This window comes from Dromaius novaehollandiae, chromosome 1 (genome assembly GCF_036370855.1).
Source record: "Dromaius novaehollandiae isolate bDroNov1 chromosome 1, bDroNov1.hap1, whole genome shotgun sequence".
Taxonomy (NCBI): Eukaryota; Metazoa; Chordata; class Aves; order Casuariiformes; family Dromaiidae; genus Dromaius; species Dromaius novaehollandiae.
Genome location: NC_088098.1, coordinates 99,814,255 through 99,840,086, shown reverse-complemented (window position 1 = coordinate 99,840,086; position 25,832 = coordinate 99,814,255). Strand labels below are relative to the sequence as shown.

General features: G+C 39.4%; 1 long non-coding RNA gene across 1 annotated transcript; it reads right to left on the bottom strand.

Annotated features, from left to right (window-relative positions):
- Positions 1 to 16,600: 16,600 nt before the first annotated feature.
- LOC112996769 (uncharacterized) lies at positions 16,601 to 25,478 on the bottom strand. Its single transcript, XR_003262545.2, has 3 exons — positions 25,384 to 25,478; positions 18,949 to 18,990; positions 16,601 to 16,915 (listed from the first exon to the last, which is right to left on the bottom strand). It is a non-coding gene; the product is annotated as an uncharacterized LOC112996769 (long non-coding RNA).
- Positions 25,479 to 25,832: the final 354 nt, after the last annotated feature.

The window sequence follows — 25,832 nt, the reverse complement described above, 5'->3', positions numbered from 1 at the left end:
TAGGGCAAAACTGTTACTTGAAGAGGCACATTGGACTTGTTCTGAATATCCCAGTCTGTTCTCCTAAATGAATTCTCTTTCATCATATGTTTAATTTGCCCCTGTGTAAACAAACATTTGATTGAATAAAGTGCCAAGACAGGGTAGGGTTTCGGGGAGGTTCAATTTTGGGAGTAGGACTTCCTTCCTTTTAAGAAAGACTTTAGAGAACTACTACTTTGAACAGAATAAATAAAACATTTATTAAAGTGGCTGGAGAGAAGGTTTTGCCATGCCTGCGCCTTGGCCCTCACCACCACCTCACCCCCATGGCCACTCAGCAAGGGGAGGCATGGCAGAAAACCCCATCCTGGAGCCGTGGAGGTGCCCCTCAAAATGCCAGCGAAACACAGATGCAATTACTGGAAAAATAAATTACTGAGCCGGGAATGTGACAGAAAGAGCAATTAAAATTTTTCTCCTTTTTTAATCAAGGAATGTTTTCCCTTAGGGGCTTGGAGGGGAAGGAAATCAGGCTTTTCAAGCTTTTGCAGAGTAGGTTGTGGACAACATCTGTAATCGACATCCCCGTCCTTTACCGGCTGTGCTCTACCCTTTCTTCTTTCCCTTACAGCATACATGTAGGCAGATTTGTTGGACTTTAAACCAGTCACAAATACAGTTGCTTACAATTTGCCCCCGTGTTCAGATGCTCTTGCGATCCCTTTCTCCAGTAATTACTCAGTGGGTACGCCACAGCAAGCTCCATAAGTTACAGCTAATCACTCTTAAGTGCTAAAAGCAGGACTATATTTGCGCGACGAAACAGCAATCAAATATGGTAAGCAGATGGCTGCTTCTTGTCCTGTGACCACACTGAGCACAACAGATTAAGCCATGATGGATTTATCAGCACTGATGGATACATTAACACCATATGCTTTTATAGAATAAATAGCTTTTGACATTTCATTATAACTTCTAATGCCCCAGTTTTTTAAAAGCTGGTCCTTTAGAAAAAGAAATGCAGATGTTTCAAACAAAGCTTGTAGGTGTTCCCACATTCTCTTTCAGTGTTGTAGTTCAACACTTTATATTATGAAAGACGCAATTAAAATCCCAGAAACATTTCAGGAAATCTATAGCATTTCTTTAAATCATAAATTGAATGTACACTGCCCTAGAAGCTTTTTGACAATCGATTTTTTTTACCTAAATGCTAGCAAATTAAAACTAATGGAAGTCTTAACTCATTTGCCATATCTTAAGAATCAAATATAACATTATGTAAACAGCAGTAAACCAAACATAAGTAACCAAAAAGCTTCCTGATTTAAAGACAGATCTGTAGGCGGGGGAAGGCACTGAACACTTAGCTGATAGTTCTCAATCCTTGCAGAAGGTGCACCCTCAGATTTTTTGAAAGTCCTCATCTCGTGAAATGAAGAGAGGGGGTGGGGGGTAAGCAACTTCTCAGGCCTGGTGTCATCAGCTGGCCAGGTTGCTCTCAGGAAATGAGTGGCTGAAATGTACAATTTGTGCGTCCCAGCACTGACACAGCAGACACTTCAAACCAGGCTCTGAACAGCTATTGCGCACAGTCATCATACAAATGGTGATCAATAGGTATTCATCGCTATCACCGCTGCCTCTAGAAAAGCAGGATGCTAGCTGCTTAAATTGCAATAAAACAGTTAACAAAAACATGTTCTTTCTGGGGACAATAGGCATTTTTGGAGTTTCTATTCAGTACCCCACAGTAGTTTAAAACACATTTAGACGCCTATTGAGTGTCATCAATCAAAACCAGCTGCACGCGTGTGTGTGCACTGCTGCACCTTTTCCATTCCTCCCTTCATATACTTAAGTTCCCATACAGGTCATCAGCTTGGCGTTTGTTAATTGCTCGTCTGCAGTCTGGGTTTTAATCACCTGATCCATCAAAAGCCCTTCTTTCCCTGCCTATATTCATCTTGTCAGCTAGTGACATTTTTTGTAATGAAAGCAGTAGATCTATTGATAGCATCCCTCAACAAAGTGGAAGGCATCCTGCATTAGCTTTGTCTCCAAAACCAGCCTGTTCTATTACAATTGACCTTCTCCTCTTGATTACCACACAAATCATAGTCCTCTCCCCACTCCTCCCCCTTCAGCCCTCCCCCCTTCTATCAGAGTATTTCTTCTATAGCCATTCGATTGCCTGGCTGCTGTCAGTAATTGGATTCCTGTTTGGAGCACAGCACTCTCCGTACAAGCCTGGAATAATTCAAATAGGACTCTGGCCTAGGGCTGGGGCCATATGTTAAATTCAGATTTGAGTCTGTAAAATCTGGAGTACCCTGACAGGAGCATAATCCCCTTGACACAAAATGCTGTCCCATTTGCAACCTGCACTTCTCTTCCTCTCTGAAGTAAAATTCCATGTCACTACTATTTTAAGATGTAAAGGGCAAGACAATTTCATTACATTAACTTGGTGAAATGTAAAGAAGAGAGTACTTTGGCAACTGTCTTGCCTCACTAAGTTTCTGGAAACAACACAGGCAGTTTTCAATTATGGTAATACAAAAATTAAACACCATAAAAATGAAAACTCAAGCCGGCAGCATGCTTTATGTATACTCCACACCATTTAACATGAAGTCTTGAGAGCTTGAAACTTACTGTTGGGTCCAAGGCTCCAAAAAGCTGTTGCATTGAAAAGTGAACACGCAGCTAGCAGTATTAGCTCGCTACTCTGCACATAACATTATTTTGGCATTAATTTATTCACCTAAAGTGAAACAATACAGAAACAAAAATCAGTCAGCTACACCTTGCTCCACCTATCTGGAGTTTGCAGTTTCTCACTTTCTCCTCCTCAGGCTCCCACACAACCAGCCCTAATTTTGCACTGACCTGCAGCTGCCATTAACCCCTTTGCTAGCAGAAAAGAGCAGTTTCTCTCAGCCTGGGCACTCTCCTCAGCTGTGACCCATTAGTGTCTAGCTTTATCCATAGCCCATCACAATATCTAATAGCAGCCCCATGAGATAATTTGCTACCTTCCTGCCTGAGAGTGTCCCCTGAGCTCCTTTTTACCTGAGATAGCGAGCCTCTTCCAGCCTGAGAGCTAAAAAATAATGCCAGTCTGTAATTGCCCTAACACCATGAAACAGATCAGCATCAAATTAGCGTGTCTTCCAGTACCCTAAAATTAGTGTGGTGGTACCTTCCAGAGCCCTCGACCAATCTGTACCACTAAAACTCATCCAGCTCCCAAACAAGCTTCTCGCCTAAAGCATCCTCTGGCTTTTCTAAGCCTTTTTGCAGTTCCAGTGCCTCCCAGCCCAAACACAGCACCTAACCCTGGACCCTCAGGGTCCTTTCCTGCTGTTTCCAAGCAGGACCAATGAGATTGAACCAGAGCACCCAAACTTCATACGCTGGGGTGTGCTAAAGATTATAGACGACCATCCAGAGCTGACTCCTATATCTTTGGTATATTTACAGTTTATCAGCAAGTGAAATAAACCATCTGAAGGAATTCATTTCTGTCTCCACTTCTTGCAGAATATCAAAAACCAAAAATTCCATTTTGGGAAATATTTCAAAGTTTTGACATTTGATTCAGTAGTCATTCTGTACCAACACAGCCGCTTTTGACTTCCTGGTGATAAAGCACCCACCTGCGGTGTCGAAGATCTGGGTTATATTTCCTGCTGTGCTTGAATCAAAGTAAAACTGGAACAAGGAGCCCTGGACATAACTGAGAAACGTATTCTCACTGCTCTGACAAACAGTCAGCTTCACTGCTCCATTTTCTGCAAGCAACCATCCCCACAGCTGGCTTCTGTATATAGCACTATACATACTAGGTGTGTACTATGCACTTCCTGGGGTGCTTATTCAGTTCAAAGCAGGGCCTTGAATTTGCTCTCCCACATGACAGGTTTAGCTCTCCCTTGTTCTCATTTCACTGCATGTTCTATTCAAGACCTGAATTTTCCTGCTGAAAATATCGTCCAAAGTAACACATTCCCCCAGCAACGTCCATTTTGATGACCTAGCATTTTTCAGTGTCGTTTCTCCAGGCGAGAGCACTTCAGAGACAGCGCATTTAACAACACTCTGTCTTACTAAAGAGGCAAATGCAGTACAAAGTACCAACAGCGGAACTAGAAACTGGTTAACATGGTTAAATCCATGTCTCTTGCCCTCCCATGCACAGCTTAAGTTCGCCTCCTTCTCTTTCACCACTAAAGGTCTGGGGTATAGCCTGGTAATATTCACCTGAGCCCTTCAGCTCAGGCAACGTGTCATTCTGGCACGTTATCCATTTGCTGCAAGAAAGGTAAATTCAGTGAGCAATTACTGAACTCACAAGTTCAGTTTATCCCCAGTCATTAAGGCTCCTGCAACTCCTGCAACTCCCTCCTTCCAGAAAATTTGCTATAATCTTCACTTTCTGTGCTCCCGGAATGAGATGTAGCTTGAAAAGTAACTGTTTTCTCCTTCTGTGGCATCACACCTTCCTACAAGGCAACCTTTAAAAGATGAGGGAGGCCCTCATCTCTGTCAGTTTTTGAACTGCCAACTTCCTAACTTGTTTTTGTTCTTTTCCTTGAGAGAGCGCTCCAGGACTTACTGACTAAAATCTATCTCCAGGGTTTAAAAGCTCCTGATGGCCTGATTTCCTCAGCTCTTCAAGCTGACTTCAGCTGTAAGCAGAATTTATCCTTTCACTTCTATCTATTCTAGAGGTTAAACAGTTTTCTTCTTCTACACTAACTGTCTGATTGAAAGTATACTGGAACCAGTGGAATCTGCCCACTGCTGACACCTCCTGCATTTTTTGTAGTAGATCTTGTGTTTGCTATTTTCCTTAATACTGCAGCTACTGGGAGTCAGTGATGAGGTAAAAACCTCATCTTCCTCCTTCTCATTCTCACTTCCCACCATTCACCCTCACCTGGGTGACCCCAGCCTTCTACACCTACAACACCATCTAAGCCGGAAAATGTTACTAAAGTGGGATTTAAAGCCACTGAAATGACAAAATAAAATAAATTCTTTTTCTTCCCTCCATTCCCCTATTTTATAGCTTTAAACTCTTGGGTCTGGTAGAATTGAAATGCCCTCTGAATTGTGGTTTAAGAGACAAATTCTGGCCTTGCAATCATGGAGAGCATCTTCGCAGCTGCTGATCCACTTTTACCTAGTAGTAGGAGGTTGGGAAGATCTGAGAAGCCAAAAGGGACCTAAGACTGCAAGGTATGATTCACCTCCTCACAGGTCTTCTCATTACATGCTAACTCGCTTGTCCAGATGTTTCCATGAGGTTTTAAGGAGATAGAACTACAAATAATTTCACTGAAAAAGAAGAACATGTAATAAGCACAAGTCCACGGGAGATGTATTATTTCACTCTCGGTCCTGTAAATGAGTGCAAATTAAAAAAATGCAGATGCCATCATCTGTGTTACCTTATTTTGTCTGTGAAATTTGTCTTGAAGTTACATTACAGTGTGTCTACTCATCCAGCTAAACCATAATTCTGTCTGTGGGAAACAAAAGCTGTCAATAAAAGTTTAGAAGAAGTGCCTTACTGCACTTATCTCAGTCAACATTTAATCTGTAAAAATGTAATCAGAATATTAGGTGTTTCTTTCTGGAAGGCTTGAGATGCCATCCTTTGCCATCTGTTCTAATTATTTTTGAATAATTTGGCACATCTCTTTGCCTTTGTTGCTGAACTGCAGAAACAGACTTTACCGATCTCAATCACATAAAAAATGTTAGTATTTACTTCAAAACTACAACAACATTAAATGGTCATACATCAGTAGCATGAAGTCTGAACTCTGGAACATCCAGGCCAGGTAGATAAACCAGAGCTAGGTCTATATAGTTTTCCATGGGTTGATATAAAAGTGAGAAAAAATAGCAGATCCAGAAATTGACTGGTATTAATTCCTGTGCAGCACGTTGCTCCTTCCCTGGTTTGTTTTCCTTGAAGAATTCTAAATGAGTTTATCAAATTATTCATCTCCTGATCACAGCACCTGAGAGCCTCACCCAGGCCCCGACAGGAAGAGGGCCATTATTGTCCCTTTTAATGGTTGGAGAAACGAGACCAGAAGAAGGTGAATGAATTCCCCAAGGCCACGTGGGATGTCCGAAGGAAAGCTGGGGACAGCACATGGGCTCTCAAGCTCCAGACCAGAACTTCAGAAATCACCGTGGGATTGTTTTGGAACAGTCCATACGACTGCAACCATACTATTTTAGGATGTTGACCACCACTTACCAAAATGTTGCACAGAGTCCAGCACAGTGGGTTTCCTACCTGTTTGGTGACTAAGCTCTACTACAGTATACATGCTACATATATAATATTAAGTCGTTCCTCAAAAAGTGTAAGAAGCAGGATGATCCAATATGAATCAGTACTGAAGAATGAGTAGCAGGTTCCCCAACCAGTATGACACTAATACTAACATATAAAGACATCTCAGTCACTTCAGCCTTTGCTAAAATATTTATCATATAAAAAGATACTGGTTTTTTTGGAGGGGAGAAAAGAAAGGGGAAATAAATTTAAGAGCCAAGTGCGATCCCAAACTCCCAAGAGTTCTGGTCCCATCTCTGTCACATACTGGGCACCCAACCTTCAGCAAGTCCTTTTTTGCACTGCCTCATCAGCGAAACAGGCCAGAAATTCCTCCCTACACTTTCTCACAGTGATGCTGTGAGAGCTGATGGACATTTGCACAGCTTTTTGAACATAACAAAGGCTTAAAAAGAGACAAAACATCACCCAAAGATTGACAATGACAAGTTTTGTGTTGTTATGACTCCCGTGAGGACTAAATTTTATGGAAAACAAACAGGTGAATGACAAACACTAGTTTCAGTAATAGCACCAGTAAGGCTGTATTGTCAGCTCGTCTGTAACAGTTTGTGCGATACATATATAAAAGTGCTTGATGCAGCATATGTGCATGGATCAGAGGGAGAAAGGAAGCATGTCCAGGGCAGCCTTTTTTCTCCTCACAGTATATCTGTACCCTGGCTGGGCTCATGGTCAAGACCAGTGTTTCCTTCCCCCAGGGGCAGATGAAGCTGAAGTGCAATATTTTTCCGCTTAGATTTCTCTTTACAGAAGACATACGTAATTTGCCATAATGCCTTTAGAACTAGATGACTCAGCAAACACTGTCCACAAGAGCGTTTTCTTTTTTCAGCTGAAGAAATAATACGCTGTGTTATCCCTTGCAGGCAGTGGAAGTGCTGAAATGAAGCCTGAATAGCATTATTTCTATTTTATCTTGTATGAACAGCAGCGATGTGTTTATGTGCAATGTGGAGAGGAGCTGAGGCACTCCCAACCTCACCCCACTAAGGCTGCGGGTAGCCTTACCATCGGGCTGGTGTGCAGCCATACTCCTTGCCATAGAGGCTTTCCCTCAGCCAGACCACCAGGTGATTTTTGTGATTTCAGATATAACACTGAATGAATGGGGACCACCAAAACCCTTTTCGTTTCAAATTGCACAGCCGATTTTCAAAGCCAATGTTTTCAAAAATTGCTCTTGATTTGAGGACATACAGTGTAAGATGTAACAGGGCCCATTTGTCACAGTGAAAAGATGAACTATGGGAACAGGAGGTTACTTACAGATTCAGAGCTCCAGATATATTGATGATATAACTCTCCCAATTCATCCGCTGTTTTATAAACTTTGGTCTTAGCTCCTAAATTTCTAGCAATGAAAACTGGAACGTGAAGTGACTACCTCCTACAGAACTCATCTATTTGCAATTTAATTTGCAGAGTGCTTTCCAATTACTAGACCATTGTGCTATAGGAACATTTTAGACAGTATTAAAAGACAACTATTTTAAGTATTTAGATAAAATCACTTCCCAAAACTTGAAAAATAAAGGGAATCTCTATGATTCTTCATCAGGGCTATTTTTATGATGCACTTACCTAGGAGAACAAAAATCAGTCTGTGGTAGGCAAGACATACTGATTTACTCCTATCTTTTGTGCTAGTAAATAACATAGCATTGACTTCTTTACTTTGGTAACATCTTTTTGCACCATATAAATACACATACAAACAAGATATGTTAGCATATAAAAATATTATCTTTTTACATTCCTATGACTTCTATGTTTAAAAAAAAAATCTTTTCTTTATACCAAAGTCCCAACAAAACATTAAAAACCATTTAAAAAATTACTTGTAGCCTTTCACAAAGGAGATGGGAAAACTTCTACAAAGGTTTTTTTTCAAAAAATTGGAAATATTTGCAAGAAACTTATTTCCTTAAGAATTTTTCCACAGAAAGCAATTTGATTTTCCAGCCAGCTGTAATGGTAATTCTAAAGTTAAAGCAGGACTCTTTCCAGACACAAAGAACATGCAGACACAAATAGCATATTTGGATCAGTCAGTGGACCAAATTCAGCCATGGTGTAAGCAAGAGCTTGTTAATTTTACACAAAAAGGCAGCAGAAGATAGCAGCGAAACAAAAAGACAAGAAAATGAGAACACAGAAGGACATGGCAGATTGCCAATATGAGATGGAGTGTAAAATCAAGTTTACATAAGGTTTTAAAAAAAAAAAAAAAAAGAGTGAACATCAAAAGTGAAAATTCCCAAAGCTGTCTTAAAGGTGAGATGCTAAAAAGTGCTTCTTGTTTTAATAATATTAGAAACAATAATTCTACACTAGAAAGTATGAAAACAGCCATTGAAAAGATCAGTGGGGAAAGGGGGAAGACTTGACATATTTCCTGATTAAGAAGCCAGTAAATCAAACAATAAAGAAAGCAATTAGGGTAATTTCACTCTTCTTTCCAGCCTTGTCTATACAATGATTACAAAGACCCTGGGCCAAAAACACCTCTAGTGTAAGTGGGCATAACTATCATTATCTCCAGTTCAAATTATATTGACTTCTGTCATGAATTACTTTGATTCTGAAATTGCTATCCTTCATATACGCAAGCATCTCACATAAACAGTTAAATAAAAAAGCTATTAAAAATTTAGAAAACAGTTTGCTCCCATTTATATCTGTTCAAACCTGCAGATTTTAGGTTAACATTTTAACAGTTCTAATTTACCCTGCAAATGCATCACTCATTGTCTCTCACAGGTGTCTCATAGCCTTAAACAATACAGAACTGAATTTTGGCTTTTTGATTCTGCAACCATTGCTTATGATCACTATGTCAAGATAAATTTTTTTGGATTGTATTTCTCCAGCAGTGATACAAACTCCACAATACAAATTTAGTTACGGTCTTCTGATGTTACATAGTCCACATCGACTCATTTTTCCAAGACCACATTGCATGGACAATGCTAAAAGAGTGGAAAGTACCTGAAAAATTTTATCTTTTAAATAAGCACATCATCTGTTTAATACTTTTTATATTACACAGAAACAAAGACTTATGCTGTCAAATACTGCTGGTGCGTTACGAAAATGATAAAATAAAATAATGATGTGAGGTAGAGTTTTGAAAGGTTTGTTATGGTGATGCACAGAGGCACACCCAAACTCTTAGAGGCTTGCAGTAGTATGAAAAAGATAAAGGTGCTGATCTGCAGATATACTACTAATAATAATTAGCAGACAACAATAAAAAAGGAGTTAAATCAATTAAAATAATTTTATTAAAAGCCCTAGGAAAATGTGTGAGGGATTTAGGGTCTTCATTTACTCATGCAGGAAAAATGAGAATCTGGTGCCTTCATAAAAAATAAGACCAGTTACATAAGAACATGAAGGAGATAATCTGTTATGCTATTGGATGATTTTGCAAAACTTCATGATCCTGGAGGACCCCATGGTTCGAGAGAATCTGAATAGCATCACTATTACTTTCATGCAAAACACACGCCTGAGATCTATCCTCGTTTGTTCTGGGATGCTGGTAAGGTGATGATAAGGGAAGCGAAAGCTTCTTACATATTCATAAGGACCAAACAATTAGCAAATCTCCAATTCCAGATCCAACAAGACAAAATGACGGGGGTGGGGGGGAATCACATAAACGTACATCAGATAATAACCGCGTGAGATAAAATCACTAAGATTGCAAGAGGAATCAATGTACCTATAATTAAAAAAACAGCAGATGTAACAAATGTTGCCTCTTCTAAAATCAGTGTATAAGACTGGAAAGGGTCTACTGGATCAGTGCGGTCCCCCATAAATACAGGCAAATGCAGAGTAGAGCTTTAATCCAGGACAGACGCAGCATCTGCTCTATGCACCCTCACACGCCACAAATGCAAATCACCCTTTGCTACCCTCTGTCAGTTTAAGGCCTCCAAAACTATCTGAAAAGAAATAGAGATACATGAGCCCCCTGTAAGAACAAGGCTAAAATGTAGAAGGTAAAAATTTGTAGCTCATCGTGGAAGCAGAGTATGCTGTGGAGAAAGCCCCTTACTAGCTATCTGTGTATAAATTCTCTCAGCTTGAAAACCCTTTAAAACCCACTTGCATAAATTGTTAAGCATTCCTATTTATTTCTGGAAACTATTCATACAATTTAAGCTTCATCATGGACACTTGCAATAACTACATAAAGTCTGGTGTATATAAGGAATTTTTACCATTGTCTCTTCAAACACATCAATCTGAAAAAAGTACTCATTCATACACCATACTCAGGGTCTCCATGTGGCAAGTCATAACAGCAGAGCTACTCTGCCTGAAGCTCACGCTAAACTACAAATGAAAGAAAAAAAAAACAAAAAAACCTTTCCTATAAATAGGCTTTTTTTGAAGGCTCTAGGTTTGGGTGTTTTATAGATAAACAGCAAGGTTGGAAAAAATCACTGCTCAGTGTCATAAATACTTTTGTTGCAACAAGAGAGGAAGCAGCGAGTATGACTGCTTCTTCTGGTAGCAGTTCTGAATTAATGTGTGGCTGAATTACAGCAGCAAGTACCAGTAATCTGATGTCTTTCACGCTTTCGCCTCAAAATCAATTTTAGAAAGACATGAACAAATGATAGCAAAATGTTCTCATTAACGTCTTACCCACAAGTTCTACATCATGAACAGTACATACACGGATGCAGACTAAAAATACGAAATACATATTCCAAAATCTACTACAAAACCTAACACAATGTCTTTCCTAAAAGAAGGAAACATGATGAGTGAGCAGCCTGCGCATGAATGCTTACCCTTGCTTTTGAGATATGTATATCTTCAAAAAACTTCTGAAATCAAGAAGTTTTGATGGTTGTCAAAGGAAAGATAATAAATTAGTCAGGATACGTGCCAACATTTGCTAACATGCACACACAAATCTGTCAATTGTCTCAACTTCTTTGGTCTTTTTTAATAAATTATCCCTTAAGTATCATTTGTAAATGTGTCTGACAAGTAGTACAGAACCTCTCTTCTCTTCAGTTTCTTACCCACAACTGTGGTTAACTCACCGTGTGCATTCACCCTCTCCATAACACAAAACCTACAAAGAAAGAAACACATCTTGTTAGCAAGTTCAAAATTCACTTATATGGTCCCAAATGCTTCTGTAAACACACAGACTTGTTAATTAGACAACTAAAATACATAAGCAAATCTATGTTACAGTAGGAGCATGAAAACGAATGACAGGTGGGGAGGTGGCTGCCTGAGGGAGGCCAGGGAGCAGGGTCCTTCCCTGAGCCTTGCAGAGGCCCCTGCCCTGAGATGTTTCTGGCTACCCAGGGAGCTGAGACTCCAGGCTTTAGCCTTCACCCTTCAAGTGCCATTTTGGTCCTTCCTTAGCCTATTTTATTTTAAACCACACTCTCCTCTGCACCCACCAACCATATGGCATATTCAGTTTTTCGTTCTGATTTGGATTAGGTATTTTGAAGAAAAGTGAAATTTTCCAGGAAACGTGGAGATTCATGTTCCCACAAAGCACAGGTGTAATTTAGCTCGTGCCACCACCTGCCTCTAGAAGGTTAGAAAGGGCCAATCCTTGGTTATGCTTTCACCATAGCTGATAAAGCTTTAAGTTGTATGAAACCAGGTTAGTAGCAAGATTATTTATTTCAGCTTATGAGATAAGCTCGGGATCCTGCAGAAAACTCAGTACTTCACTTAACTTCAAACGCAAAGCCCAGATGTCACTGAAGTCACCCGGGGCTACAGTGCTTCAAGTTAAGCAGTGTTTAAATACTGTGCTGGATTGAAATCTTTAACATCTTTAAGACTAAGCCTTCTTTAAAGAAAAAAAATATATATATATATATGTTCTTACTTTCTCTTTATACATTAAGGAAGAAAGTTCAGTTGTGCATCCTTCTCTTCCTCAAAAAGTAATGCTATATCAGTTGCATGCTATCTCAGAGATGTCCAAAGAAAAAAAAAGTATGAGGAAAACGTTACAACATAAAATGCAAATGGATATAAATAATGATGCCCTTAAATAAAAATATACCCACAAAGAAAGAGGAGAAATCTACATCTTTGACTTTGGAATAAACTCCAAGTAGGCTAATGTTCATCTTTGAAATTTCAAGAATTATATTGCCAGAAAATTATATCTAATAAAATGTATAGCCCAAACTAATATCTTTACTCATAAATTCTCACAGAACCCATTCAGCAATCAAGTAAGTGTTGTAAGTATAGGGTGAATAGTCTTTCTATAATTCATATCTGACAAAGAGGTTTAAAATATTTCAAATGAAAATCTCAACACAATTTTAACTAAGGGACAACTGTGAAGTTCATATTAGAAATACGTAAAACAATGTATTCCCATAGTAATATTCTAATTATTAGATTGTAATGTTTTGTGATATGCTTATTTGCAAAAGAAAAAGCAAAATGCAGAGGGGACATCCCACATCCAAGCAAAAAATGCATATTTAACAGGAGAGTCTTTTATCTTAAAATTAGAACTCAATCAAGTACTATGCTACATTTTTCAAGAACGTACTATTTTTAAGGAGACATATGCAATATCTACAAATTGAAAATTAGCAGACTTGGGACTACTCAATCCTATATAGCACTGAAGAACGTGAGTGATCACTTTTGACATTACTGTCTCAAGCTTGTATTGAGGGAAGCTGAAATCAAGCATATCTTGGACTACTCATATTAAGGATTTCTTTTTCTAATTTTGCATTTGAAGCCCTGTTTGAAATGGAGCCCAAGAAAGGAGATGTCTTTGTATAATCTTCGCTAAAGAAAAATCCACATCAGAGACAAAATTGTATTTGAGCTCCTTTCTAGTAATCTATACAGAGAGGCAGAGGTGTAAGGGAAAACATAGATCAAATGACTTAGAAGTGGAAAATAACTACAGAAAAAACAAAATCAAAAGGCACTACAAAGTTAGGTGAACAGAGAAATGTAATTAAAATATGTTAGGAATATATGCTTTATGGACAAAATAAAGATGTAGAGTTTCCAATATTAATGTTATCAACCTTTCGTTATTCCTTTTTAATAAAATTTTGGTTACACAGTGCTTGCTTAGATCATTCACCCTCTCCCAACATCACGTTCCAGATGTTGTATGGATTAAAACAATAACTGCTAAGTACAGCAAAAATGTTCTGAAGTTTTCTTTACTTTGAAATACAGCATGAGAAGGTGGATTCTCATCCAATCTTATTTTATTGACTATGTATTCACAGGAGGTGTTTGGGGCTAAGGACACTTTTTCCTAATTTAGCTTGAAGGTCTTGATCTCCCCAAAAGACTGCAGACTCCTCAAGACCCCACGTGGCCAGGCAGTGGTGAATTATGGGAATTTCCCCAAATGAGCTCAGAGTCCCTCTGTGTCAGACCTTTGCTCCCCCAGAGAGCCAGCTTGCTGCAGCTGTAGTGAGCGCTAGGGCCCGCAGCCAGCTATTACTCCCACTAATGACATTTTTAGATGGTGAAGATCTCATTGAATCCATTGATGTTGACCCACGGGGCTACATTTTCTCCATGCTGCTCAGTGAATTAGGCATGCAACTGCTATTAACAAACGCAGGAGACCGGTATATCCAGTTCCCAGCTCACCAGACTGCTTACGCACCCCATAATTTGAAGGAATTGCATCTTGAAGGCTATACTGTGATAGAGGAATCACTCATGATGAAACAACCTTTAAGTGGTGGAGAAATATCTGGTTCTGATGTTAAATGAATTTCTCTAACATAGACTTTCAAGCAAGTATTATAGGATGAACAGCTGATGCTTTAGAATACCTTATTTAGAATAACAGCTTAGGCTTTAGGTACTCTGACTTCCTCAAAGGATTAGGCCCATTTCTCTGAAGTGTCTGTCCCAATTCATTTTGTGTGGAATGTACTGCCCTACTTAATCACAACAAAACCTTGGACATCTGCATTTACTTTTCTTAGTGAATATAATGATTATGAGTGGAATTTTTATGTTACTTTTTGCAAGAAGAGGGAGGTAACTATGAAAATACAAGTGACCTACCACCAATGCCATTATTTTAATTGACATCTGTGAGCATATTTTTTTAGGTTGCATCAAGACAGATGAGGACCCTTTGTGCCCTTCTGACAGTGATGGCAATCATTAAAGATTTACCAGGGTCATTAAAGTGAGAAATAGCAGTAACACAGAGCTGAATATCACCATCCCATGTGGATTCAACTGAAGTGCAAAGAAAACCAGCAGAGAATTAGCTGAGATCCTGCACTGCCACCTTAACCTCATTGTAGAAGAAAAGAGAGAACCCCCCCCCCCCCCCCAGCAACTTGCCTGAAACACATTAGAGTAGCACATTTCACTTATATGGCAGGTATTGCCAGTAAAGGACATAATACTTCTCTCCACATTAAAGGCACTCTTGTGCTTTCACATGGTGCAGCTGGGGTGAGCGCTGCCAGGGGAATTTCGAGTCACTGCATTAGTGCCAGTCCATAAGAAGTTTCATGCTGGGACACTGTAGTAAAGGTGGCTTGCAGGCACCCCCAGGTGTGGCATGCGTGGGGCTGAGCCCCCTGGCTGCCACGGGGGCTCTGCTGAACCTGGCACGCACAGGGAGATCGTCACATGGAGCAGCTGGGGAGACCCCTGGGTCTCCATAACCAACTTAAATTGCCCAAGGCCACGGCGTGAGTAATTGGTATTATGTGCCCCCTCAGCATACTTAGTCAAGGAATCAGCACAGTTCTGGCAGCACCCCATTTTTAAAAGAAAAGAGCAATTACTCTAAGTCTGTTGGTTGTTACCTTACAGCCTGACCAAATGTGGTGCATCTTTCCACAGCATTTGTCTTCTTTCTTCTTCTCCCTCAGTATTAATCATATTTTTGCTTCATTATTGGATCTGAACTTTAAAAGTAACATCCCACCATACCTTTGAAATATAGTCCTTATACAGGCACTGCAACTAGTTTTGGTAAAGATCAAAAGATGCTAAAACACAAAGAAACATGCAGCTGTAGGTATAATACAATTTAATGGGTTTAACTGCGAGCCTGATAATTCCAAGGACACATACCTTGCCAGAGCAGCCATATGTAAATTCTTCTAAGGCAAGAAATGAAACTATCTTTTAAATCATTATCACATGTGCGTTCAATTATTATAACACTTTGTGAACTGACATCACAAAAATCCTAGGAGAAAAGGTACAGGGGGTTTCTAACCTTGCTTTGATCATCCTGTTCATTATATCAAATGGAACAGGAAAGTGATCTCCTACGGGAATCAATCACTGCTCTTGTTTTAATCCACCTCCTTTGATTTCCTGAGCAGCTCAGATTAAAGATAGACCTTCTCTCCTGTCTGATGTTGCGTCGCGCTGCGGAGCTGTGAGAAGGAGTGAGCGGCACAAAGGCCTTTGTCTGCCGTGGCTGCTTTAGCCAACACACCTTCGGGCCCATTACAGTGCCAAGCTGTCTGGCGATGGCTGAGCTATAAAATGCTTCCTGTCAACCAGCTGAAAAATGAAATAACCAACAGCATTGGACAGTGGGAAAAAACAGAAATTAATAGCAAGTTAAAAAGAAACTCCGAAAAATCATTTTGCTCTTCTACACACAGACACGTGCATGCAAGCACATAGACATATGCATACCATCATAAGAAAGAGTTAATAATAATACGCAATGGTTGTGGACATTACATTTTAGGTGATTACATACCAGTATTCCCTCTACTGCATTATGGATGTTTTGTTGAAGCTATGGGACACTGATTCTAAAGTCCCTTTCAAGATAACTTTTGTTAGGCTTGTACATCAGTGAAAAAACAATACTTCGTGCACGTTTGACTCACTCTTAACATATCGGTACTTCAGAGTCAGATTCGATTATTACGTAATGCATGACAGTGAACATGTTTAAAACATGTTTTACCTGGCACAATCAAACACAATACAACTAGTAAGACCAGTACTTGGTACACAGTGACAATACAACTCCAAGCTCGTGCTGTGGTGAGATAATGCATTTCCCAGGTCATTGGAGGCACTCATTTCACCTGCTGCCTCATGATACTTCCAAGAAGTGTGTTATCTCTGGGTAACACATGTCTGCTTGTACCTGACTGTTTAATTATTGTACACAAAATTCCACATCAGAATAATTGTCATCTCAAGGTACCCCTGTGCACTGCAGGGTCCTTCTGACTTCTGATGCAAGTGAACAAGTGTAAGCTGAGCAGCAAGTAGAACATCCTTGGTAGAGATTTGTCCCCCAAACTGATGGAACTTCACAACTTCGAAGTGCAACCAGGAGAGGAATACAATGCAAATGTTGTCATTACATTTTCAGTTCCAATAGTCACAGCAGTTTGCGATTTGTTTTTCATACAGGACTCATCTATGCCAAGGGTCACTTGTGGGAATGCACAAACCAGGATCTCCCAGCAGACTTTCCCTAGGCCATTGCTTAGTAGTAGTGGATGGTCTTCCTTAGTGACAGTGTTCCACTTTCTATAAAGAAATAAATAAAGACTCCTTGGAGCAAGGCTTTAAACCTAGCATTTTTACATACCAGGTGAATGGGATACAGATCAAGCCCCTGATGCAATGACTTAGTAAAGTGGAGGAGCTTCAGCAGATGGAGTGGGAAAGCCCCACATGACAGTAGACTGAAGCACTGCATGATGGGTAATAAGCTTGAGGTATGGGAGACCCAATCCTGAGTCTCCAATAAGACCAGCAAGGGCATGAGCTTGCACCTGGATCTTTCCTCTGAGGCTTGAACGTCTGAAATACCAAGCATCTGTGGTGGAGGCCTCTTTATACACAATTAACTGGTTTTACTTTTGTTCTGTGAGAAACCTCATCTCAGAGCTGAGATGCATCTTGTACACCTCAGCCTCAAAACCAAAACTGTTCATATGAGCAATGGGTGTTTTGGTTGGTTGTCATTTTCTATCACTTCTCATCCTTGAAAAAGATGGCTAATACCTTAAATATCCACAGCCCTCCAAGTACCTCTGAAAAAGTCTCAGTAAGGTCTAGTATCATGGCTACTTTTTTAACACTCAAATATTGTGATCATAGGAAATATTTAAGCATCTAGGCACATTTATTTACTACAAATGAGGAACTTTGGGGAAAACTAAAGGTTTCTTATCATCTTGGTGATGTTCTGGCTGCACTGTCAGTTGTATTTTGAACTCTAGAGCAATTGATCCTAAGCTTCTAATTGGGATGACAATCCATCACCCAAATTGCTTGATATTTGGGTGGGCAATCTGTCATCTTAACTACTCGATATTGTGAACATCGCATACCAGATAATGTCTTACCATGAATCAGTAACAAGAAGATATGGAATCCTACAAAAAATAGAGTCCTAAAGGCTCAATAAAGGTGATTTAGTGCAGCCCCCCATCCTACAGCAAATCACTATTACCTAACCCAATCCCGACAGATATTTGTCTAACCCATTCTTTTATGTCATCAAAACTGCTTTAGCATAAATGCCACGGTCAAGATCTGAGGTATTCTAGGTATTCTGACTAGTAGAAAGAATAAAACATTAAGAAACTAATAAGAGATACAAATGAGTTCTTAAAAAGCAATAGTCACAACTTCTACTGTTTTCCAGCAGGTTATCTTCTAGAGGCTTGTGGCACATCAGCCCTCCTAATAGAATATTTATGAGTATATGTAACTTGAATTCTGATTTTGTGTCTACTTAGAAACAAATCTTTCAAGACATCTGAAACAACAGAGACTACTCTAAAAATTGTTTTTCTATTTAATCAATCCCACTTTAATGTTGATATTTAAACATATCACTAGAAGTTACTATGAAGATACGCAGTTCTACAAATGGTTGTTTATTTTGTGTTCTATCTACATTAGCAACCAGTTCTGAGGTCCATGCAACTACACTACAGCAGTTTTGGGGGGGTTGCTACAGCCTATGGTTAGTCTGGGCCCCTGAACTGAACATCCCCATCATGCATATGCATCAGAGCTGGCAGAAAAATAAGAGATTACTATGTTCTCCCCTCCAGCACACACTTGGGGCAGTTCGTTTTCCTCTAAAAGGAGTCCAGTTCACACACATTGACCCCGCTCTGTGAACCATCATGTGCTAAATGGGGATGGATCCAGGGATCAGCCGTGTCCCCTGGTCCACACTAAAACTGCACTGCTCCTCCAACTCCAAATGCTAACCCACCTCACCCCTGGACTGCCATTGGCAGTCTTGCCTGCACGCTGGGTAACAAACAGAAAAATATTGGCAGTATTAAGTGTCACTGAGAATGTTATCAGTGCTTGTTCAGTGTTTTGTGATAAACTTCTTCAGGAATTGCCTATGGGGAAATTGTCCACTTGCAGGGGGGCAAGAAACTGTTTGTAGGAACCCTAACAGACATTAAAAAAAAAAAAGAGAGAGAGAGAGAGAGAGAGAGAGAGAGAAAGAGAGAGAAAGAGAGGATAGTTTCTATCTTTTGAATGGATATTTTTCAGGCCTAAAAGGTGTTGCCACAGCTTTTACTCACCTGTGATTTTTCAGTGTCCTTTTGCATTGTGCTCCTTCTCAGCTGCCAAGAAAGGAGAGAAATTATGAGCTCTTTCATGGAGGATATAGATTTATTTTACTCCTGATGAGAAATAAAGGTTGACCTGACTGACAGCATGTGGTTTCTATTTCTGTTTATAGGTAGCCTTACAATAGTAGGTCAAAAGGATTAGAGGAAGGTCAGTGTTACTGTTTCTTGAGGAAACCAGCAATTGTGGATTCAGATAAATGTTCTTGCTTTCCAGAGAAAGTGGAAATCTTATATGACAGGGTTTTTCAAACACCTGCTTTTTTATTTATTTATTTATTTATTAAGTAACTGAAGTAAAGGATATACTGGTGTGCTTATTTACCTTTCTTCTTTTGTCTTCATTACATAATACATAATTTTGTATGTAGAGAAAAAAGTTTAATTTGTTGTCTGATATAGACCTTAAAACATACTTTTTCTTGTAACTACGAAGCAAAGAAACACCCACAGCAGAACAACCAATACACTATTTAAGGCAAAAACACATGGAGAAGCTATGATATCTCTGAGCAACATCACAGTCAAATATAAGTGCAAAGTGTTCTCTGCAGCCCAATCTTTTCATTTTCTGTTCTCTGGTTCTCTGATCTGTCCGATCTGATCTTGCTATTCACTAGTGTCTCAGGGAAAAACTGTTCAATTTACATAGTTTAAATCATATCAGGATCCAAGTAGTCTATTGATTTATTAACAGCATGTAAATAACTGGCAATCAGTGACCTATACATTCAGGATCAATATCAGCAGTACAGCAAATAAAACACAAACCTAGGTGCTCACACAACGTTAATATGTACCTACAAATTTCTCTACAAATGGTCATCTTCCTCTTTGACATGATGGGTTGCGGTGTTGAGTGTACTCGCAGTTCACACTCACACTCCTGTGTTACCTAGCTTTTATCCGGGCCATTTTGGCACAGGTGAGCTGTGTCTGCCCACCCCGTGCCACACCACCTGGTGCATCCCACTGCTGAGAGCGTGTCCTGCATACAGTGCATGCAAAATATATGGAGCACCTTGGAATATTTCTTGGATTGCACACAGTAAGCCTCACTCTATTAGGACCTATTTCTACTTCCAGAAAAAGGACTGCAATGCTTCAGTTGCTTTTAATGGTTGAAGAATCACATTCCCTTGAGTGAGAAGATAAGCTGAAAGGATTTTTAATTAAAATTCACTGTTCCTCGTCTTTATCCCAGAAGTCTGTTTCATGTCGAAAGAACAAAAGCCAATCTTTCTATCGCTCCCTGGCACTGCAGGTGTGTCTTGCAGACTGCTTGCTTGCTCTCATAAGAAAACTAGATTGCGCATAAATGTTGTAAAAGGGAACCTGCACACGAATGGGCACATGCTGAACTCAGCCATGGGCACACACCGACAGCAAACCGAGCTGCAGAATTGTATTGCTCTGCTGCTTGCAGCAGGATTTCCTCAGAAAATGCATGCAGCACACTTCATACTGATGTAGCCAAAAGCTGTATCCTCAGCCCACCAGAGGATGCCTGTTCTCATAGCCCCGCTCGTGAATACAGCCCCTTGCTCCAGCACATCTCCAAGGTTTATGAGACATGTCCTGTAGTTCCTGAGGATTTTACTCTGGAATAGCAGATTTGCAGAAAGGAAGGATGAATAGCAAAGGGGAAGGAAGACAAGAGGAAAGTGAGCATAGAATGAAATTTCTTAATGAAGCATTATAACTGCCTGTCATTGGTACATCACTGCAACGTAAACACCTAAATAGGGAGAAAAGACCAAATCCTACTCTTTCTGCATACCTTGGGCAATGAGCTGGCAGGATGAGAAGTGCCCACAGGCTCCAGGGCACCCTGCAGCACAGTCGGCAGGTGGCTCAGGAGCCGTAAGGAGAGGTGGCTCTCCGAGGCCCTTTGGTCCACCTGGCCCGCCTGGCTGGGGGAACCCAATAGCTGCCTGCTGCAGCCAGGTAAAGTTCTCACCAAGTTGCAGCCATGTCACAGCAGCCAAGCTACTGTAATTGTGCTGGGGTAAACCAGGTCTTGTCCAGGGACTCCACTAAAATTACTCGAGGCATGAAGTTTGCCCCCAAAGACAAGGCATCTGATTGATCAAACCAAACAAAACTGCTTCCAACTAAAAACTGGCCAGGAGAAGCTATGTGAAACAAGTGCTGATAAAAAAACACCGTCACATATCTACCACAAAACTGTGCTTCTAAAGGCAGGCTGTAAAGTAGCTGTGTGTTGTGCTCACAGTTTTACAGAAAGCTTTCATAGAAACACAACAATTTTTTTTTTTTTTTTGTACAGGTCCCTTGGATGCATTTTACTTACTCATAGCTGTATCAATGAATACAAACAAAAATTGGACAAAAACCTGAGAAAATGTAGAAATTCACTTATCATTGCCTCTAATGGCCATGCTTGTTTCTCTATTTGGTATGTAAACAACCAGTTATGTAATTTTCTGATATGAAAGTAACTGAAGAAAACAGACATGAAGCCCAAAAGAAACTAAAGAGAACCAGCTGAAGCCTAGACAAAGTGCGTCTGTGCAATTAAGTAACGCACACATAAATATGGTGAACTGAACTTGTTTTGTTTGCCTTTTCCTAGCCTGTGTTTATATTGTGTGATTTTTGAAGGAGGAGAGGGTAGTAATGCACAGGGGAGAGATCATTTTTACTGTTTTTCCTCCTCTTTCATTTTTATCAAATGTTTAGTTTAGATGAGGGGAGGATTAGTTGTATTTTTTTTTTAATCACAATCTTGTTTATGCTACAATTTTCATAATTTCATCTTGAACTCATGTGATTAATCATATTTTTACTACTTTTATTTGTAGAATTGATATCTTTTGATCTTCTGCTGTTTTTCCGTATGTTTAAAGATTTCTAAACTAATTAAGATGATTAACTAAAAAAGACTAATTGCATTCATAAATGCAATGTGTCACTTCTGATTAGCAGGTGGCTCTTTTGTATTTTGGATACATAAAAGCAGATGGAAATGTGGCAGACTTAGTTATATTTAATCTGCCTGTTTCCTTCCAGACTGCTCCACTTTCCAGTTAACACTGCTAATGACAATGAAACCTATGAAAGCTTCATGTTACTTATTTTTTGTATTTGCTGTTTCTCATTTGGCAACAGACATCTCACTTGGTACCCTGGCCATGCATTCCTAACTGAGAAGCTTTCAGTTTTTCTTTCTAAACATTTTGAAACTCCTACTCGCAAGCTTCAAGATGCCTAGGAGGACAGGAGAAGAAAACACATTGTAGAACATACTTGAGAAACATAAATATTCTGTTTCTTATTTCTCTGTCTAATGAGCAGTATAAATATTCTTTAGTATTAATTGTCAGACCAACACTGCCTAAAAGGAACCCCCTCTTATTCCTAGATTCTTTTTTACCATATTTCAACACTAAAGCATACAACGCTCCTTTTCCTATATCCGAGATTTTTTCCCCAAGTAGTACCAGTAATGCAACTGTAAACCAGCTGCTTCACTGTACCCTATTCTCCCTTTATTTTGACTTGTTCTGAAATCCTACTTCTTCTAACATATATTCTCCTATTCCACTATTTGCTCACTACTTCACCTTTTTGGTGTTACCATTTTTGATACAGTATCTGCTACTCATCCCTTCTCCAAATCTTGGCTGTTGCTCATTTAAGCAATTTTCTTGCTGATGTACCAAATGAAACTTAGCCCATGTTAGTCAGCATCTGTGCATCTGACACACAGTTGTTTTGTAGTAATGTGTAAAGAGATACCAAGAAGTACATTGTCTTTTCATTTCCATTTGTGTAGTATCAGAGAAGAAAATAGTCAGATACATCTTGCAAGAACAAGTTCAGATATTCATAGTGTTAGGAAAAGTAGATCACCTTTTCCTGTTCGTAGTTTTATTCTGATATGGTCCTCAAATTAAATGTGTGTGACTTATTTTTTGGTGGTTATGAGTGTCTTTTTTCATACAATTGCACATGGACAGAATGCATAGTTCATTAAGAATGCGTTCACAGGTCTTAAATATCTTCATGCATTTTTTCCAGTGCTGCAATTTTTTTTTTTTAAGTAGAATTCATTATTAACCAAGGATATTGAGGATAATGTCATAAAGCTATTTCTTTGGGGCGTTTCCAAACTGTAACAATTTTCCCACTGCACAAATAGAAACAACAGCCGCATGACAGTATGTGAAATAACTATTTCACAGATGACTGACAAATGGTAGCCACTTATAAATTTTATATATATATACACATACACACACAGAGAGACAACTTTGTGGCATGTGAAAAAAGTTTAGCAATTTAACTGTATTTAGAAACAGTTTACTTTTCACAATATACTTCCCATCTTTTAACAGAAGTTCAACGTTAATCAGAAGCTGACCACTCTACATTATAGTGCTTACTAAACTATCTGTTTTGCGTACACTTATACCAGAATAACTCTACAGAAGATGATCTGGGATTTATGCAAGTAAAATTTGGCTATATGGGCCAAATACACTTATCTGACATTGGTTTGACAGGAACTTTTCAACGTGATAGCATTTTTTTATTTAAACGGGATTATTCCACAAGAAGCAAGGGAGAAAAAAAAATCAGACTATAGGAATTAAATTATACTGAAGCAACAGAAAAAATTCTTCCACATCCAAGCACATTTTTTTGACCGTCTTCAACGGATCTAGATCATATACTGCTTATGTAAGAATATATGAAATGAACGACATTATTTTAATAGTTTTTGAGATGTTTAGCAACATCTTCTCTGTTGTATTAGGTGACAAAAAATGGCCAGAGGGTAATATATGGGATGAAACCCAACATCCATTACATAATAGTAATGGTGTGAACAAGAAGTGAACCCCCCAAGTAAAATGCCAGGTGAAGGTGCAATTTTCATCTGCATTCGAGAAAAAGATTGCCCTCCTGAACTCTCCCTCCATTTTATCTCAGTTCTTCTGTGTTAACACGTGCACATTAAAAAGGGATCTGAAAGGCTGATACGTGTAGCTTTTAATATATCAATAATCAGAAAGCATGCTAAGTCACAAATGAAAAGGACTATACTAGCATTCAAAATAGGAAAATCGATAACACAGGATTTTCTGAACTTCAGGGCTTTCACTGTAGGCTGTATATTATTGTGAATAATAGTATGCCAGAATTTTAAGACAAAAGTCTTTAACTCTTGCTTGGAATATTTGTCTTCAGCAAAAAGTCTAGATGAATAAGGACTTCAAGACTTTGCCAGGAGTTCATGAGCGTGGCTATATACAGACACTTATTTTTGTTCAAAAACCAAAACCTGGAAGGCATCTTTACCAATAAATTTGAGTAAGTGCTATTAGTACAGATGCTATTGAATACTAGCATCCTGTATCATCTGTTTAAAGCGCTGTTATAAGGAACTGTATGACTAAGGGAATTGGTAATGGGATATAGAGCCTTTCACCTCTAGGTCAATAGTTATAATCCGAACCAGACAGAGAGAACCCAGGAGTCAATGCCATGTAATGCCCGTCTACTGACTTAAGTAAAATTAGTCTGTGGCCTCCAGAGAATTACTATAGAAGAAATACTGTAACCACAATGGGGGGGGGGGGGGGGGGGGGAAGATCACTAGCACTGTAATCTGCCATGGAAAAGAGTGAGAAAGTCAAGAACTGAATTGTCTGAGGGTATATGTAAGTCCCTCCACAATAAGCAAGTGGAAGTGTTTCAGTAAAGAAGCTAAAAGGAAAATAGCCTGCTTTAACTTCTTGCTTTTCTATAGCACTGGCAACTTCCATGGACTTGAACTCACTTGTAATTTAAACAGCGTACACCACCACTCAAAGTATCAGACAACACAAATTGTACTGTGCAATAAATATTGAACAAAATCCATAACTTGCACATCTCAATACACTCTGCACATATCACTTTAGAAACAACATACAGTCCTTAGATGCTATTACATAACTAGTCAAATCTGTGGAGAGTTGTATATCAACACAGTAAGCGGCAGTCAGACTTATTTACAGGCCTGTGAAAAGCCTTTGGTAGGAAACTCCCAACATGGTGGCCTTTCAGTGATTTACTCCACATTCTGATTTAAACTTGGGAATATGCAGCCTCAACCTACTGCTCCATCCCATTCACCTCCACACTTGCTGTAACAAACTATATTGAGCAGTTGCAGGCAAGGTTTAAGTTGCAAAATACTGGATGCCAATGCTACTACAGCAATGGGTTTCCCCTGCGAAGAGAGTTATAACCAACAAAGGCCAGACATCTGAAGGGATAAAAACATCATTAAGTGGTTCTGTTTTAAGTATAAGCCTGGATAACCTCAACGCCAACAAGAATATCAGCAGACCAAAGGAAAGGTGTCAAGGTTACCTTTAGCTGGGGTAGACCATGCTGATGCACAGCAGCTGGAGGGCATGCTGCATAGAGGACAAGCGGCTCCTCCCTCTGGTGGTCCCTTCACCCATCTGCAATGTATACAAATCACAGTCAGGGGATCGAATTGCAGCAAGGTATACTGTGGGCTAGCCAAAACTGCATAACAACACTGCTTTTCCCAGCGTATTTTGGATCTTATTTAGATACAGAATCTGGACTAGTTTATTCTAGTGTTAACAGGAGACCTCAAAGAACAAACGTCCTCATTCGTGTCACGGGAACCCTTTTGATCTTCAGCTGACACCAACAAATTTATCAAACTGAGATTGAGAAATGTACAAGTGTCTCAGGGACATCATGAGCAGTGCATTGATAACCAGAACAAACACATCAGACTATCAAACAGTTCACTAGAACCAAATGGATGAACTTTATTAATAGAG